The sequence below is a fragment of the Nyctereutes procyonoides genome, unplaced genomic scaffold (assembly GCF_905146905.1).
Source record: "Nyctereutes procyonoides isolate TBG_1078 unplaced genomic scaffold, NYPRO_anot_genome, whole genome shotgun sequence".
Taxonomy (NCBI): Eukaryota; Metazoa; Chordata; class Mammalia; order Carnivora; family Canidae; genus Nyctereutes; species Nyctereutes procyonoides.
The window spans coordinates 14,489,005-14,505,365 of record NW_026575139.1 but is presented as its reverse complement, the minus strand read 5'-3'; positions in this window follow the sequence as shown (position 1 = coordinate 14,505,365).

Sequence of the window (16,361 nt, the reverse complement as noted above, 5' to 3'; positions counted from 1 at the left end):
CATTTAGAAAAATAAAGAAATGAGATCATTGTTGCTCCTGAGTATTGAATGGCAAATTTACATCTGTTTTATTGGCATATAAATTTCCTGTGTTATTAACTTAACATGTTTTTGAATTACACTTGCTGGTCTTTTATTCAGAACTCCTGCATCACATTGCAGAGGGAATGGAGGCTTATAGATTCTCGTATAAAAGATAGTCTGTGCATGTGTATATGGTTTGTATGTATGTGTCTGTATCTGTTACTTGTCTAAATTTCTCTAAAGACTATACTAGATTCATCTAAGTACTTGAGCCATTCCTCAAACTTTTTTTAAGGTTTTGAAAAATATTTGAAAAGTATTTGGAAAAATATTTAAATTATATGAAAATCATTTACTCCATAAGGATTTAAAAGGTGGCTGCAGAGCCATCCAAGCCAAATTTTTCTTTCTCTTCTTTTCTTTTTCTTTCTTTCTTTCTTCTTTCTTTCTTTTTCTTTCTTTCTTTTCTTTCTTTCTTTCTTTCTTTCTTTCTTTCTTTCTTTCTTTCTTCCTTCCTTCCTTCCTTCCTTCCTTCCTTCCTTCCTTCCTTCTTTCTTTCTTTCTTTCTTTCTTTCTTTCTTTCTTTCTTTCTTTCTTTCTTTCTTTCTCTTTCTCTTTGATGTCCTGTCTTCTTCTCATGTGTGTTAGCCATGGTTATTGTTATGAAGAGATTTTCTATTTATTTATTTTCTCAGTAATTACTATTTCTAGAAGTGTGCATTTTAGTGAAATTATTAATTTTTTAAACTTGTATAATGATAATCTAGAAGCAATTTATCCTAGTGACACTCTGTGTTCAAATCCCAGCTCTACTATTTCCCTCAGCCAAGTTCATCTCCATCTCCTAATTTAAACCAATAGGAACAATTATGACATCTGCTGCTTGGAGGTTTTGTTAGGGCTGAATGAGTTACCATGTGGCAAGCCTTTAGAATCAGTGTCAGAGTTCATAATGACTAAATATTAGAACCTTCCATTTCAGGACTCACTCCATACTGATGGCTGTGTTCAAAGTGAAATCCACTCCCTTATTCTTTTCCTACTTTCCAATTAGATTCAGTTCACCCAATCTCTAGATAAACAAGCTAGAGAGTTATCCTTTGCTGTATTTTCTAAAGTAAATGAGAAAAAAAAAAACAGATACAGAAAGATTTTTTTCCTTGTCATTATGGAAAATTAACTCAGTAATTGTGTCACTAAATCACACTAATGATGAAAAGAATCGGGATGCATGTTTTTCAAGGTTATATGAGAATAAATGCACATTACAGAAACCTAAAATAATATAAAGGGACCCTTTTTTAAAAGATTTTATTTATTCATGAGAGACACAGAAAGAGAGGCAGAGACACAGGCAGAGGGAGAAGCAGGCTCCTTGCAGGGAACCCAATGCAGAACTTGATCCCACATCCCGGGATCACGTCCTGAGCTGAAGGCAGATACTCAACTGCTGAGCCACCCAGGTGTAATGGGACCCTTGAATCTGTAGATACATTTTAACCTGTTTTGTTCATGGAGCTGCATAATGTTGCATGAAACCTATAGAAATTTTTTTTCAGAAATATTTTCTATGTCTTGGACTGAAACATATGCAAGGCACAATTCAGAATTGAGAGGATCTTTCCTTAGTTAGCTCTTCTAAAAGTCGAAAGTAGATATTATGTCCTTGATTTAAATAGTGGGTCCCCTAATTTTAAGTGGCTAAACTAAGATATATAGTCAGATAAACCTGAATCTGAGCACTTACTATTTTCTTTGCACAGTTTTTCAATTAATCAACTTTGATTTCAGCTTACAAGTCATTTTATTAAGTACAGACACACACACACACACACACACATACGTGCAGATAAATAAAATGTCTGATAATAGAGGAAAATATTTTAAAGGGGAGTGATAATAAAATTCATTGTTTTTATTTAGGATGCATGTGTATACAAACACTTGTTTCCCATAAAGGAATCAGGAAAGGCTTTCCGATGGACCATATATCTGATCCAAAGATGTACAAAATGACTAGATCACTGACAATAAGCTGGGAGTGGAGCATGGGAAGGAAAAGAAATGAGATTATAGGTAGAGGGGTAGCAAGAGTGGAGGCATCAAGATGGAGAGTCCATGCAGCTTCTCGATCCATGCAGCTTCTCGAGTGCATTTGTGTTAAAACTAGGCCAATTCCCCTATAATTCTTTTTGAAGACTAGCGCTACAGACAGAACAAGATTGCTTCAATTTTACAACATACCTAACCTCTTTACGTTTTATAAAAGCAGAAACGCAGATAATGTGATGGCCCTATTCTCTGCCGTCTCTCATGTCACCTGCCCTCCTTTTACTTTGGAAGAGTGTTCACACAAAGCATCTGTTTTCTCATGGTTGGAGAAACAAGCAGCCCTCACTTAGAAATTAATTGCAGTATTACCGGCAATTTGAATCAACAGACGTTTCTAGCAAACCAGCGTCAAATGAATTTCCATGCCCTGTGTTCTACATAGTATAGATGCAATATCAATAAAAATGATCTTAAGAGCAGCAACCTTTGCTAGACCTTTACTATTTGTAAAGCTTGTGTGTGTTTGTGTGTGTGTGTGGAGGTGTGTACGTCTATTTTAATCTTATCCTATTTAGGTCAAATAGTATATTGGAGAAACCAGAAGATGAAGCTGAGAATCAGATGATTGCTCTCAGGTTGCCCTATCATCTGCACTTAGAAACCTCTTCTCTGAACATACTTGAGTGTCTAGAATCAGATATCCTCAGGATAGATTCTGTGTGTGTTAATTCTGTACAACAGTATAAAAGAGTTTAGGGAAGCAAGAGCTTAATGACCGTCTACATCTTGGATACATATTCCATTTTCATCCTGTTTAGCATAAGTTTGGGTCATTTAAACCTTAAACTTTATCCTTTAACCTGGATATATACAAGATTCTCTGTCTGCCTCGTATTTGCCAATTATCTATTTTATAGATAGTATGGATCTTTTTTTGAAGATTTTATTTACTTATTTGAGAGAGAGAGAGCAAGAGCAAGAGAACACACGAGAGATCACAAGCAGGAGGGAGCATAATGGGGGGAGCACAAGTGCAGGTGGGGGTAAGAGGGGCAGAGGGAGAGGGAGAAGCAGACTCCCTGCTGAGCAGGGGGCTATCTTGGGCTGGATCCCAGGACTCTGAGATCATGAACTGAGCCAAAGAGAGACACTTAACCAACTGAGCCACCCAGGTGCCCCAACCGGAATGGGTCTTAATGGTATTACCTCCCCAGTTTTTCTTCTCTTTCTTCCTTTGTTTGCTTCTGCACAGACACCTCAGATAGATCCACTTCACTGACTTTTGGCTTCTGAACATGCTCTTTTCTCTATTGCCAGGTGCTAGGAACACATAAAAGTCAAAGTAATGAACGTTGTCCCCAAGAAACTCAATCCAGCAGGAAAATGGTCTAGTCGTAATTTAATCAACTATTTATTGATATTCTTCTCTGTGAGATTAACTGCATACCGTAGATGCAAGGAAATATTTACAAATGTCTGATGGATTGAAATTACCCTGATTTCCATTTTATCCCTGTCTCTTTAAAATAACATAATTTTCAGGTTTGGTTTGCAGTTGTCCCCCCTCTATCAGAACCTGTCTAGGCAAATAGTGTTTTTAAAATATTTGTCATTTCTATTAGAGTTTAGAAACATTCATCTTTTTCCCCATGGGAAGTATTAGGTAAAGCCGTTCTTTTTCTTTCTGGATTTATTTGCCGTAAGGTCCTGTGAGACAACATTAACTTTGTAATTTCTAGGATCCCTATTTTGAATGTTTGTTGACATTATTCTTGATGGTCTACTTACTAGCGTCAGGATTTGTGGTTGGTATAGTTCTGTATTTTAAACTGACATAATCGAGAAATTGATTGTGACATTTTAAACAAGTAGTCTGAAGGTAGAGGTCATCATATCTTATGAGGTTGAACTTGGGGAAATTTCACTACCTAAATGTTCTACTCAAATGCTTTCAGAAAGCTATTAAGCACACCAGCCAGCCATGGTGCCACATAATAGGGGAAACAAAGAATGAAACTTCTTCTGCTGCATATACACTGTACATCTCAGTCAATCCATGTTGAACAGAAAGATCTAAAAATATATATATTAAAGGGAATATGGAATTCTCCAGTCAACTTTAAAATGTAGACTTTTGAGCCTGTTGCTGCTTATCTATTGCATTGCAAATCCCTAGTATTTCTTCTAATGGCCTCTGGAAATATTTTATAATGAGAAGCAGATTTTGGTAATCCACATTGTGATCAAATTACTTTTGTCAGTGTCTTTCATGTAGCAATTATTAAATATACAAAGCCTAATTTGATTGGCAAAAAATGTTCCCTTCCACACTGCCATGATTGTCAACTGTCAACCACTGATACAGAAGGACTCATTGTAGAAACACAATTAGAATCTTAAAATACTAATGGAAAAGTGCATACATGGAATTTGAGGGGTTTTCAGATCCATTAAATACACTAAAGCTTACTTATAATGTACCCACACTCGATGCTTTTCTATACAATAACTGAAATAACTGAAAATTGGAAAATCCTGACCAATGGCCCAGAAAGCATTATTTGCTGCATTTAGAAATTTCCCCTCTTCTTCATTCATTGCTTTTCAAAAGGTTGCTATAAATTAATCTGTTCCCAACCATTTCATGGCTTTCTGTACAGCGGGAAAAATATGTTAACAGAACCAAGCGGACAATAAAATGTAGTCTGCTAGAAATGGGAAATAATAAGACAAAACTCACAATATACAAACCCTTACCTCCATCAATCTTGAGGCTAAGGGTCTTGCGTCTCACATTTCTGCTGAAACCACAATGATGAGAAAATATTTATGATCAGTGTCCTTTACATTCTGAAGAGGAATGATGGCTTCTTCTTGACTGACTTCAAAGACAGCAGGGCCCACCCCATGATTCTCCATCTTCATCAGTGAACTCTAGCCCTCCGAAAGAGAAAAGTAGAAATTTAAAAATGATCCAATAAGTAGAGTAACAAAGTAATAAGTTATAGGCTTTAAGGCCCACCTTCCTTCTCATTTCTGTTTGGGGGAAGTAAGAAAAAAGTGTCTTAAATTCTTTAAGTAATAATCTATTTATAGAGGTTCCTCGTATAGATGTTTTGGAGGAGATGCTTGCAATGGGAGGGTAGTAGACTAGAAGATTAAACTAAGGCTCCCTTCAACTAAAAAAAAGGGAACCTAGCTTTTGTAGTATTGGATGAGGACACAACTGGCAATTCAACTAACTGACCCTCAATACTCTGCTGATCTCAATTACACATACACAAAATCAGTCCAGGACACAGTATCCTCAACAATACATTAACTTTATAAAGTTTTTAAAAACATTAAGGTGCACCTAGCAACCACATCCTCACCTAAACAAAAATAAAACAAGAATATAGTTTTTTAAGATTTAATCTTAATTGGAATATAAATTTAGTTGGAAACATATGATTTTCCCCCTGTTCTATTTCATCCTCACACTTTAACATTTTTTTTACAAGGGGATAAAATTTCGTAGAAAGTCAAGGAAATTATATTTCTAATTTAAGGGGGAAAATCTCTTTAGGTACTCATCTTAAATGAAATTATGTATTTGTATGTGTGTGATGAAGACTAAGGCTTTAGGCGGAGTCATAAACTTTAATAATTATCCATCATAGAAACTCAATCTGCAATAGGATAATTCATACAGCATAAAAGATTGTTAAAATTCTCACTCCATAAGAAACTACATTTACAAAGTGGTAATCTTTCAAAGGACAAGCGTTACTGCTATTAGGGTAACTTCTCTCATCAACTCATCCAGAAGAGAAATATGTCAGGATTCAACCTTAGAAATTCCAAACAAATGATGACATGATACATGGGTGGCCCACTGCTCAGAAATCTTGTTGGTTATAGGGACGCCTGGGTGGCTCAGTGGTTAAGTGTCTGACTTTGGCTCAGGTCCTGATCCTGGAATCCTGGGATTGAGTCCCGCATTGGGCTCCCTGCATGGAGCCTGCTTCTCTCTCTGCCTATGTCTCTGCCTCTCTCTCTCTCTGTTTCTGTCATGAATAAATAAGTAAAATCTTTTTTAAAGAGAAAAGAAAAACAAAAATCTCGTTGGTTAGAGACTAGAGTTCAGTCTTTGTACAAAAATGTGAAGGCTCTCTTGCTGGTTGCTGAATTTCCTGCTGGTTGTCTTATCATACCTCTAGCACTTGAAAACTATTTCCTAGAAATTATGTCTGCATTAACTTGTTAACTTTTGCTACCAAATGTTTTACCCTGGAAATATTTTATGGGAAAATCTTTAATCTTTGTTTTTTTCTCTCCCAACTTACTGAGTAATGAATTAAAACATGTATAGTACATTTTGGAATCATCCACCAAGGAACCTGAAGGCAGTAAAATCAATCCCTTCCTTCCTTCCTTCCTTCCTTCCTTCCTTCCTTCCTTCCTTCCTTCCTTCCCTCCTTCCTTTCTCTTAATATCTCTGTACTTATCTGAAAATTTATCACAAAGGCACCACCTAAGAATGTTTTCTCTTCCTTAAAGTTTCCTTTATCTTGATTCTCTTTGACCTTGATTATGTGCTTCTTGGTCAGATTCTACCAAAACTGTAGACTTCTGTTCTGAAGAGACTGAAAATCTCCTATGTAGTCCTATCAGTTGATACTCAGAAAACACAATAAAAACTTTTTATTCTTCAGTCTACAGTTTTTGTTTGTTGCTTGGTTTTTGGTTCCTCACACCAACCCACCCACCCAGAGGAGTCAGAGATTTAAATTGTGCACTATAAAAGAAAACCATGAGCAGTAATAAATATGGGAAAGCAAAAGAATCATCCTGGAAATTATTTTCTGAAAATGTGATACTGGAATATTCATTTTAGAATATTGATCTGTTATCTACCAGAGAAAATTAAGAAGTCAGAAAGCAAATAGATTAGTATATGCTGGGTCTTCTATATTAATATAAAGATGAATAATGGGAGAGCAGCACTCTTTGGATGCAAGCTCACTGGATTTAAATCCTGGATCTATGTCTACACTTCATTGACTGTGTAAGTGACTTTCATTTTCTCTACCCATCAGTTGCACATAATATCTACCTTGACTGTTTTAAGGAGAAATTAATATGCTATTGAGTGCATGTAAATTTCCTGGAATAGTACCTTATACAACGTGGATGCACGGAATTGTGGTGATGGGGTTAGTATTAATAGCAATAATAGCAGGAGTAGCAGAAAAAGAAGTAGAGGAAGTACGATAAAATATACGAAACATCTGGGACCTCCTTACAATAAAAGGTGATGTCTCTCATGGGGCTTGACAGACCTCCTTTCTCCTCCTCCCTAACACTTAAGTAGCAATCTGTGATTCTCTGTACTCACATGTGGTACTGGACCTGCAGGACTACACAGTTCATAGTCTGAGGCCCCACGGTGTGGATATGCAGGGCATGTTCTGTGACTAAAGCAACTTTCTACAATCTACTGTGGGACAAATAAAGTGAAACATGGTGTTTGCATTCCTTGGTAATGAACAGGGACTGAGTAGTTCTCTGAGAACAGCCCTGGAATATTTCCATCCACATGGTAGCTGCTGCCTTTTAAAAACAGTCTCAGGTAATAGCAACCATCTGGATAGAGCTCTAATCCAGGGAAAGGGCCAGCAGCATTGAGGTCCTAGGAAGATAAATTCGGCTAGGTGGACATATAAATAAGAGAGCTCCACTGAAGATATGTGATTTGAACTGCTCTTCATTGGGAAGAAAGTGGTAGGCTGCAATAAAAGCAAAAATCAAAGAAAATGTAAAACTTATTATTTAGAAAGACTTAAAATTAGTAAGTAAGCTACATGCTTTAAAAAACATTTAATTTAAAAATTTAAGAAGTGCTAAATCATTTTTTCTTTTTATTTCTGATTAATTTTGAACACGTTGCCATTGGGAATGTGGAAGCATATGTGTATCTTTTGTGGAATAACACATAACTCATCTCATGTGGTTGATCCTCTTGAGATCTTCATCCTCAAATGAGTGTTAATCCACCGATAGTAGTATTGGCAATACTAAGGTCAGAAAAAACAAGACTGAAACTCAAACAATGACAAATTCTTACACTTCCAAAAATGCACTTAATAAGAAAGGCGGACTGAAATATTCAACAGTGTACATTGGAGTATATGTTTAAATAAATACACATTTCTAAGGAGAAACAAATTTTGAAACATAAGATTTTTTTTAAGATTTTATTTATTTATTCATGAGAGACACAGACAGAGGCAGAGACACAGTCAGAGGGAGAAGCAGGCTCCCCTCAGGCAGCCCAATATGGGACTCGATCCCAGGACCCTGGGATCATAACCTGAGCCAAAGTCAGATGCTCAACCACTGAGCTATCCAGGTGCCCCAAAACATTAGATTTAGAAACTGTGCTAATAACAAAACTGACAAGATTAGGAGGTAATATGTTGATCTGCACAAACTCCTCTGCCAAGGAAAGAATTATCTTAAAATTTCATGTATACATAACTACAAATGGGTTTTTAACGAAGGTCACAGAAACTATTTATCTTGTCTCTATTTTTCTCTCAAAGAAACTCTTCCATTTCTTTTTCTATCCACTCTTTTAAAACAAATATTTTAGGCATCTATATGTGCCAGGCACTCTTTAAGCTGCTGCTGCTTCAGAAATGAATAAGAAAGACAATGGTTTTAGTCAAACAATAAACAAAAGAAAGAAAGAATTCCAGGTAGTAACAGATGCTACTTAGACATATAAAGAGGGTAAGCAACTAGAGCTTAACAATGAACGAAGATCTATGTTGGGTAGGATGGCAAGGGATAGCGTCTCTGATAAGAGGATATTTTCATAAGAATGCCCAAATAGGTGTTATCGTAACTGAGTATTTGAGATTAAAGGGCAAGATGATTATTAAAATTTTAATGATGAGGAAACCAAGACTCAGAGAAGTAAACAATTTCATTTCCATTTGGCAGTTACTTATACTTTGCTTAGCAGGGGTCAAGAACTGTTGTAAATGACAAGGACATAACGAACAAAAACTAAACTTTCTTTGCCGTAAAGCTCATAGCCTTGCAGACAGAAGAGATAAACGTGCAAATAACTCCAAGAAGATGGTGTCGTGAAGAGTTAGGTACACAGTGCTGGAGGACACAGATGGAATGAATCACATTCCCTGAGGGTCCGGAAAGGACATGTGCCTGCACACAGCACTGACATACATAGCACACCAAATGGAACCTAAATGAAGTGGAAGGAAGGGAATAGAACATAGTGTTAATTGAATGCTTACCCATATGCCAGATACTGTGCTCATCAGTTCTCCAAAACCCTGTAGGTAAGAATTAATATCCCCATTTTATAGATTAGGAAATGGAGCCTAAGAAAAGTTAACATGCTTGTTCAAGGTAATAAAGTTAGTAAGAAGTAGAGTTTTGGATGTTCTTTTAGATTCTTCTGGCTTCTGGACTTGCTGCATTGCTCTGCCATTATCTCGGAGGGCTGGGACTCAGAGAAAGCATCACAAGGGAAAAAAAAAAAAAAAGATGTGTGAGGGCCGGATTAGACTAGGGCAGCACCAAGGACACTGCCTAATCTGAGCTTCTGTAGCTTTGACTGATTAATGTCCTAGTACCTGTTCTCAAGAATACAGCTAGTTTTCTTAAAAAAAAAAAAAAAAAAGAAGAAGAAGAAAGAAAGCATGAACCATGGGGGCATAAAATAAATACTTCTGTTAAAATTTTACTTTTTTATCTGATTGTTTGCAATCACATATTTTTACAGAAAAATATCCTCTAGTCTCTTAATATTTCCCTCCACATTTTCAATATTGGGGAAAATAAATAGGTTATTTTATTAAAAGGATAATTTTACATGAAAGTAGATCTGGATGTGGAGCTTAGCTACAAAACACAAAATCAAGGTTGGATATGAGATACATGGGCCCTGTGGTTTCTATCTTGAAAAGTTCAGGTGTGATAACAACAACAACAACAACAAAAAGTGAAATTTTAGGCACTGAATATAGTTCCAAGTAAATCCTACATATAAAATTCTATATTGGCAAGCCCTGTTTCCTCAAAGCAAGGTATTATGGTGGCTAAAAACACAAGCTCTGCAATCTGAATATCTGTATCATCTGCATCTATAATGATTTCATCTTTTATAATTTCATGAACTTGCAGAACATAAATTCTTTGGACCTCAGAGTATAGGAGTTAATAAAAAAGGACTTCCACTTCACACAGATCTGAGTTGTCATTCCACATCTTCTATTTGATAGTTATGTGGGCAAGTAATATCTGTATACATTCATAATATCTCTATCATCTATCTATCTATCTATCTATCTATCTATCTATCTATCTATCATCTATACCTGGGCAAGCAATGTCTTTTCTTTGCCTAATTTTTTCATCTGTAATACAGGATAATTAGAATTCCTATCACATAGTTCGTTGAACAGAATTCATGTTAAATACTAAGAAAAGTTTGAGGCAAATAATCATCACTCAATAAATTTCTTATAGGACAACATACAGATGACATGTCCTTTTTATAAAAGGGCCACAGAAACCTCCAAGTCAATGCAGAAGAGTAGAAATCTGAGAAAAATAAACCCAAACTTCATCCTTTAGAGAAAAAGCACAGCCCACTATTAGAATCATTCTTCAATTCATATAAAAATTAATGTAACAAATATTCTCAGAAAAACAAGAAAAATAAATGAAAAAAGAAGGAAAGAAGAGAGAGGAGGAGGGAGGAATAAATAAAAATGAAAAACAAGACTGAGAAGAAATGTTATTACCACTCTAATAAGTCTGGAAATATCACTGTAGGTGATTTTGATTATAATAAAAATATTCTTTAAAATATTAACATAAAAAATAAAATAAAATAAAAATATTAACATATACCACTTCTGTATATTTTCAATATGGGTGCTTAAGACAGCAATGATTGTGTTCAAGGCTAGGAAAGATGCAAGGATATTGTGAAAAATAAAAGCTTTCTCATGAAACTTCAAGTCTCTCATGAAATTTCACATCTCCTCCTTTGGAGGATGCTGTTGCTGTTTTGGACAAAATACGTCTGATAGTTCCTTTGCTCCAATGGGTGCCTGTTGAAAGCTATATAACCTAATTCGAGTGCTACAATACTGGACAGTTGAAAGTTGAGTTAATTTTCTTTTCTATTGTAAATGCCAATTTAGGTAAGTAAGCTAAGACACTGCTAATGCAGTAAGGTATATGTCTAATGATGCCACTGATACTAGTTTGGACATAGTTAATTTTAGCAAATATATTGGGCTAATCATGAGCATCCTAGAACTTAATGATTATGAGATCGGCAAGTGGTTACAAACTTTGACTGAGCAGAGCCATCTAATGGTGACAGCTCTGGGATAAAGAGATGTCAGAGACTTTCACCAAAAAGAAGTTATTCTTAGAGAAACATCAATTGAATGCACAGAACTCCACCTCGGATCTTAGTAGAAGTCTGTCCAGGTTCACAGGAATAAAATGGGGCAAGATATTGATGAAATGCTTATATGCTGCATTTATAAATATATTGAAAAGACAATGAAACAACCACTCCCTTAAGAAAATAATGTCACTTTATGTCAAAGGCAAGGGAAATAAGCATTCTCTGATGAAGGTTTCTTTTCTTATGAGCTACCAGATCCCTGGTCCTCTTCATCACACCCATTTAAAATGAAGCTACTCATATGTATAAGAAATAGATGACAGACTCTGGAGGGAGGCAGAGAGTAAGACAGAGTTACTCGAGGTTGGGAACTGTGTACCATTGTGATTTGTATCAGCCTTTCAGCTTTTCCTTCTGCCCATGATGGGATTAGGGGTATCTCACTATGATACTATGATCAGACACTGGAAATATGTAAGTGTAACTTCTACATAGGTGAGATTGGAAGTGTAAGAATTTGCAGAGGGGGTCACGATTAGGGTGACAATTAAAATTAGGATGGACAGGGTTAGAATGGGCAGAGAAAAGAAGAGTACTTGGAGTGGCGAACCAAACACATGGAAAAGAATTTGGGAAGAGCAAGAGGGCTGAAGGCTGGTCTGTGACATGAAGTCATGGTATTTGATACAGGAGCAAGTTTGTGGGGCAACTTGCCCCCCATGAACGTCTGCAGTAAAATTCTAGTTGGCCAATTGATCACATGACTATTTGATTCTGAAAAGTGTATGTAAGTCACTTAAAATACCAGTGCCATAATACTTTACTGTACAAGTGCTGCTAGCCTTCCTCAGGTATATGGAAGATATGATTACTTAAAATGTCCCACAGATCATTTGAATGAGTGCTCAGCCTATAGGACTTGGGCACATATTTTCTCTTTCAATACCCTCCCCACCACTGCTTTTTTTTTTTTTCTTTTTAAAGTAAAGGAATGAGAGCATGTGCAGTGATTATATTTTAGAATCTTGAGATTTGGGAGACCAACTATCATTTTGGACACATTATAGTAAAATGTAGTGTAAATCATAGCTTAAGGAAATAGTCAAGATTTTTCATGTTTAGCATTAGCTACTGATAATATTAAATGATTTCTGATCTATAACATAAAGAAGATAATCTAGCAGTTTTTTTTTTACAGGCTCACATTACAGGAGAATTACGGTCATTTTTTATTATAAAACTTTTCTTTAAAACTCGCTAGCCAATTCTTGCTCTAGAGTAGCATTTAAGAGATATTTATTGAATGACTAAATGGATAAAAAGTGAAAGCTATTTATTTTTCTTTTAAAGTGGGGTAAATCAGCCTCGTCTCCTTTAGACATGCTTTTATAGCATGTTCCCAATTTGGAGGAGTTCTTATTTCAAAGGGACTCCCATCAATCTTTAAGGGATAGGAAAAGAGAGGATGCAGAAGTCTGGAAACCAGTAGGAGACAAGAGGTGAAAGCAGAAAATAAACCACCCTATTCTAGTTAGAAATACAGCGGCAGAGGTGAGCTGAGGATCTCACCAAGAGAGCGAGATTTCATGACGTATTACCCTTCTGTTAAGGTCCTGCACTGATGCAATTCTGTTTTTTGTTCCTCTCACCCTCAGCTTAGACAAAGAGAAGGTGCTTTCTGAGAAATAAATTTATTTATTTATTTACTTATTTATTTATTTATTTATTTATTTATTAAAATTATTTTTAAAATGATGACCTAACTTCTATAACAAGATCCCTGACTCTCACTTTTAACCAAGAAATATTTGTCCTAATTTGGGTTGGGGAATAGGATGCAGAGAATCATAAACTTATAAAGACTCAAAATTGCATATGTGCTTTTTTTTAAGTTATATCGTGATGTGTCTCAACCCAAGAGGCCTATGTCCCCTAGGAGATACTTGGCAATATCGCTAGATATCTTGGTCTTCACAACTGGGGAAGTCCTATCTACTGGTATCTAGTAGGTATAGTCCAGGGATCCTGCTCAATCTCCTACAATGCACAGGATGCAAAATGTCAGTGGCGTGGAGGCTGAAAAACCTCAGGAGTGAACAAACTCCCTAGAAATCAAGACATTTAGACTCAGTGGTAGCAATAAAATGTGCCCTTCCTGCCCGGGGGATTGTGTTCCTCATTATCAAATTCTTTTCAAAAGGAATATGTTGCAAGTGCTCTGTGAACAAATTGAGGTGTAAGGCAGTTACAAAAAAGTAGGAATTGACTTTGGCATACTTCAGAGGACTGTGACTGATTTTGTTTGTCACATTATCATTGGATTTGAAAGTCTAATACAGCATTTGCATTTGTATGATGTGTCACTTGAAGAAATGGTGTCTGGATTTTAGTAACATAAAGTCCAAAGGCCAATAGGATGTCCGTCCTAGACACGATGCGCTATTCGTAATGGACTGTGGGGTTGAAGAGGTCCAAAAGGAACTACAGATAATACCTTGGCAGAATTACTTTGTGTAACAATTGTGCAATACTGTTCAAATTGCAAATTGTCTGAAGAGTTTCTGCTTTCCTTTTCAAATTGTGACAAGCCCCCCCCCCCCCCCAAAAAAAAACACACCACCACCACCTCTCTGTGCCATATTGTGATTTTTAGTCTGGTATGGTCTACCATTATTCCACTGTGTGTATTTTCTTCATAATGAGACTCTGCCACATGGAGAAATGAAACCCGTGGAAAAGATTCATAATAAATAAAACACTTCACATAATAACAATAGAAACACTCCTTTCCCAATGGAGTTGGTATAGGTTGGTTGATGGAGATGCTTTAGGATAAATTGCTACAAGGAAATGTAGGCACACTGGCACAGAGGTTAGTGGAGGATAATGATACATTTACTACAACACATGCCTTCCTGAAAGCAGATCACCTAAAACAATGAGGAAGTGATGAGAAGTGGAGAAAAGCTAGGTCCTTGATTTATTAAAAACATCTGCCTCCGCAAGACAAAACTAGGGGAATTTCGAGTCATTACGGCAAAGTGTTTTTGCCCTTTTTGTAAAAATAGGGTCTTTGGTAGGCTGTTGATGCATTTTAATGCCTACAGGAGGGGAAGTATCTTTGTTGCAGTCTCTTCCTCCGTGCAGACAGATACAGATAAAGGCATTGGTATTGATGTAGATACCCTTGCTTCTGTCAGATAATGTCTCCAAGCTTCGCTGCAGAGATGTGACAGTGACACTCTCTCACAGTTCTTTACCTCGTTTTTTTTTTTTTGTTGTTGTTGTTGTTGTTGTTGTTGTTGTTATTGTTTATTTGTTTGGTATGAGCAAGAAAACAGGGTTTTGCTAAAGCTAAGATCTGAAAATGTCTTAAAGTAGAATTAAATGTCTTTTGCTACCAAGTTGATTTCACAAGTCAGTGCTAAAATATCCAGGTTTCCCCAAAGAGGATGCAGGTGGTGGAAGTCCTGACAGCAATCAGCTTGAGGCATTGTCCTTTTCATTAATTTGGAGACAGGTAGACATGACTGTTGTTGAGGGCAACAATATCCCTTTTGAATTTTATATTTTCAGATGTTATCCCCTCACAGTAACCTTGAGGGAAACTTAGTGGGCTGGTGAGTGAAGATTCCTGTTGTATGGGGTCTCCTCATCCTAACTCTGGGGAGTGTTTAGCTATAAGTGTGAAAGGCTGCTAAGGCAGATAATCGGTCTCAAATCCATCTGTGTCATTTTGTTATTGTTTTTCATTTGAGCAGATCCAGTTTTTACCTAAAGAACCCTCTGGGTGAATTCTGGGTCCCTTTATAATAAGACATTTTAAATGAAAGGTACTAGTATATTTAGCCCCTTATTTGTGCTTACTTCTGTACTAAGCAGGGTAGATTGTGCCGGGATTTCTCAGTCTCAGTACTATCAATATTTGGGGCTGAGTAATTCTTTGTTGGGGGGTAGGGTGTCCCGCTCATTGTCAGGTGTTTAGAAGCATCACTGGACTCTATTCACCAAATGTCTATAGCACTTCACTTCTTCCCACAGTGACAATAAAAAAATTCCCAGGTTTCTAGGTGTTGCTGCTGGTGCTTATCAGGGACACATTTTAAGAATTTCTGTATTAAGTTCATACAGAGAAGATGCAGTTGAAAAGAATAGGCTACAGGGAAAAAAATGCTTCAATATCTGCATAGAATTAGGCCAGAGATGAAAGAGATGACTACTTTTATACATGTATTCATAATATAATACAATCAACATTATAAAATATATACAATTAATATAACATATATTATATTTTTTTCACTGATGTCTATACTCCAGGAGTATAATGCAGATTATTGCTGAAACATACTATTAGCATGAACACTGCATACAGGCCACATCCAATTTAGGTTCTGAGAAAACTAGCAAGAACCCAGAACACTATAGGAATTCAATAAAGGTTGACTCATAAAATTAATTATCTGAAGTTTCAAAGTCTTGTTCTTTCCACTGTGATCTAAATTATAGTTTGCTCTCTACATGCTTCCATGGGAGTATTTTCATTAATTACCCCTTGAATTATTTGTATTCCTTTTTTATGATAGATGTGCATACACAGAGTTCTGTCTTGAACTGTGTCTAACAATTCTAACAGCAAAGAACCTCTATGCAGAATTCTGCTAAAGCTGGCCACTGCTGAGAAACAGATGAAATCTGCTTCAGAATTTGGTGGTCTCTTCATTAAATGGTCTTTTGACTTCTTGGAATTCTCTTTTGCTTGGTAGTTGTGGATACTTTGTGGACACTGGATTGCTTATCTTATGCCCTGCATCCACCAGAAAACTATTGAAATAGCTCAATA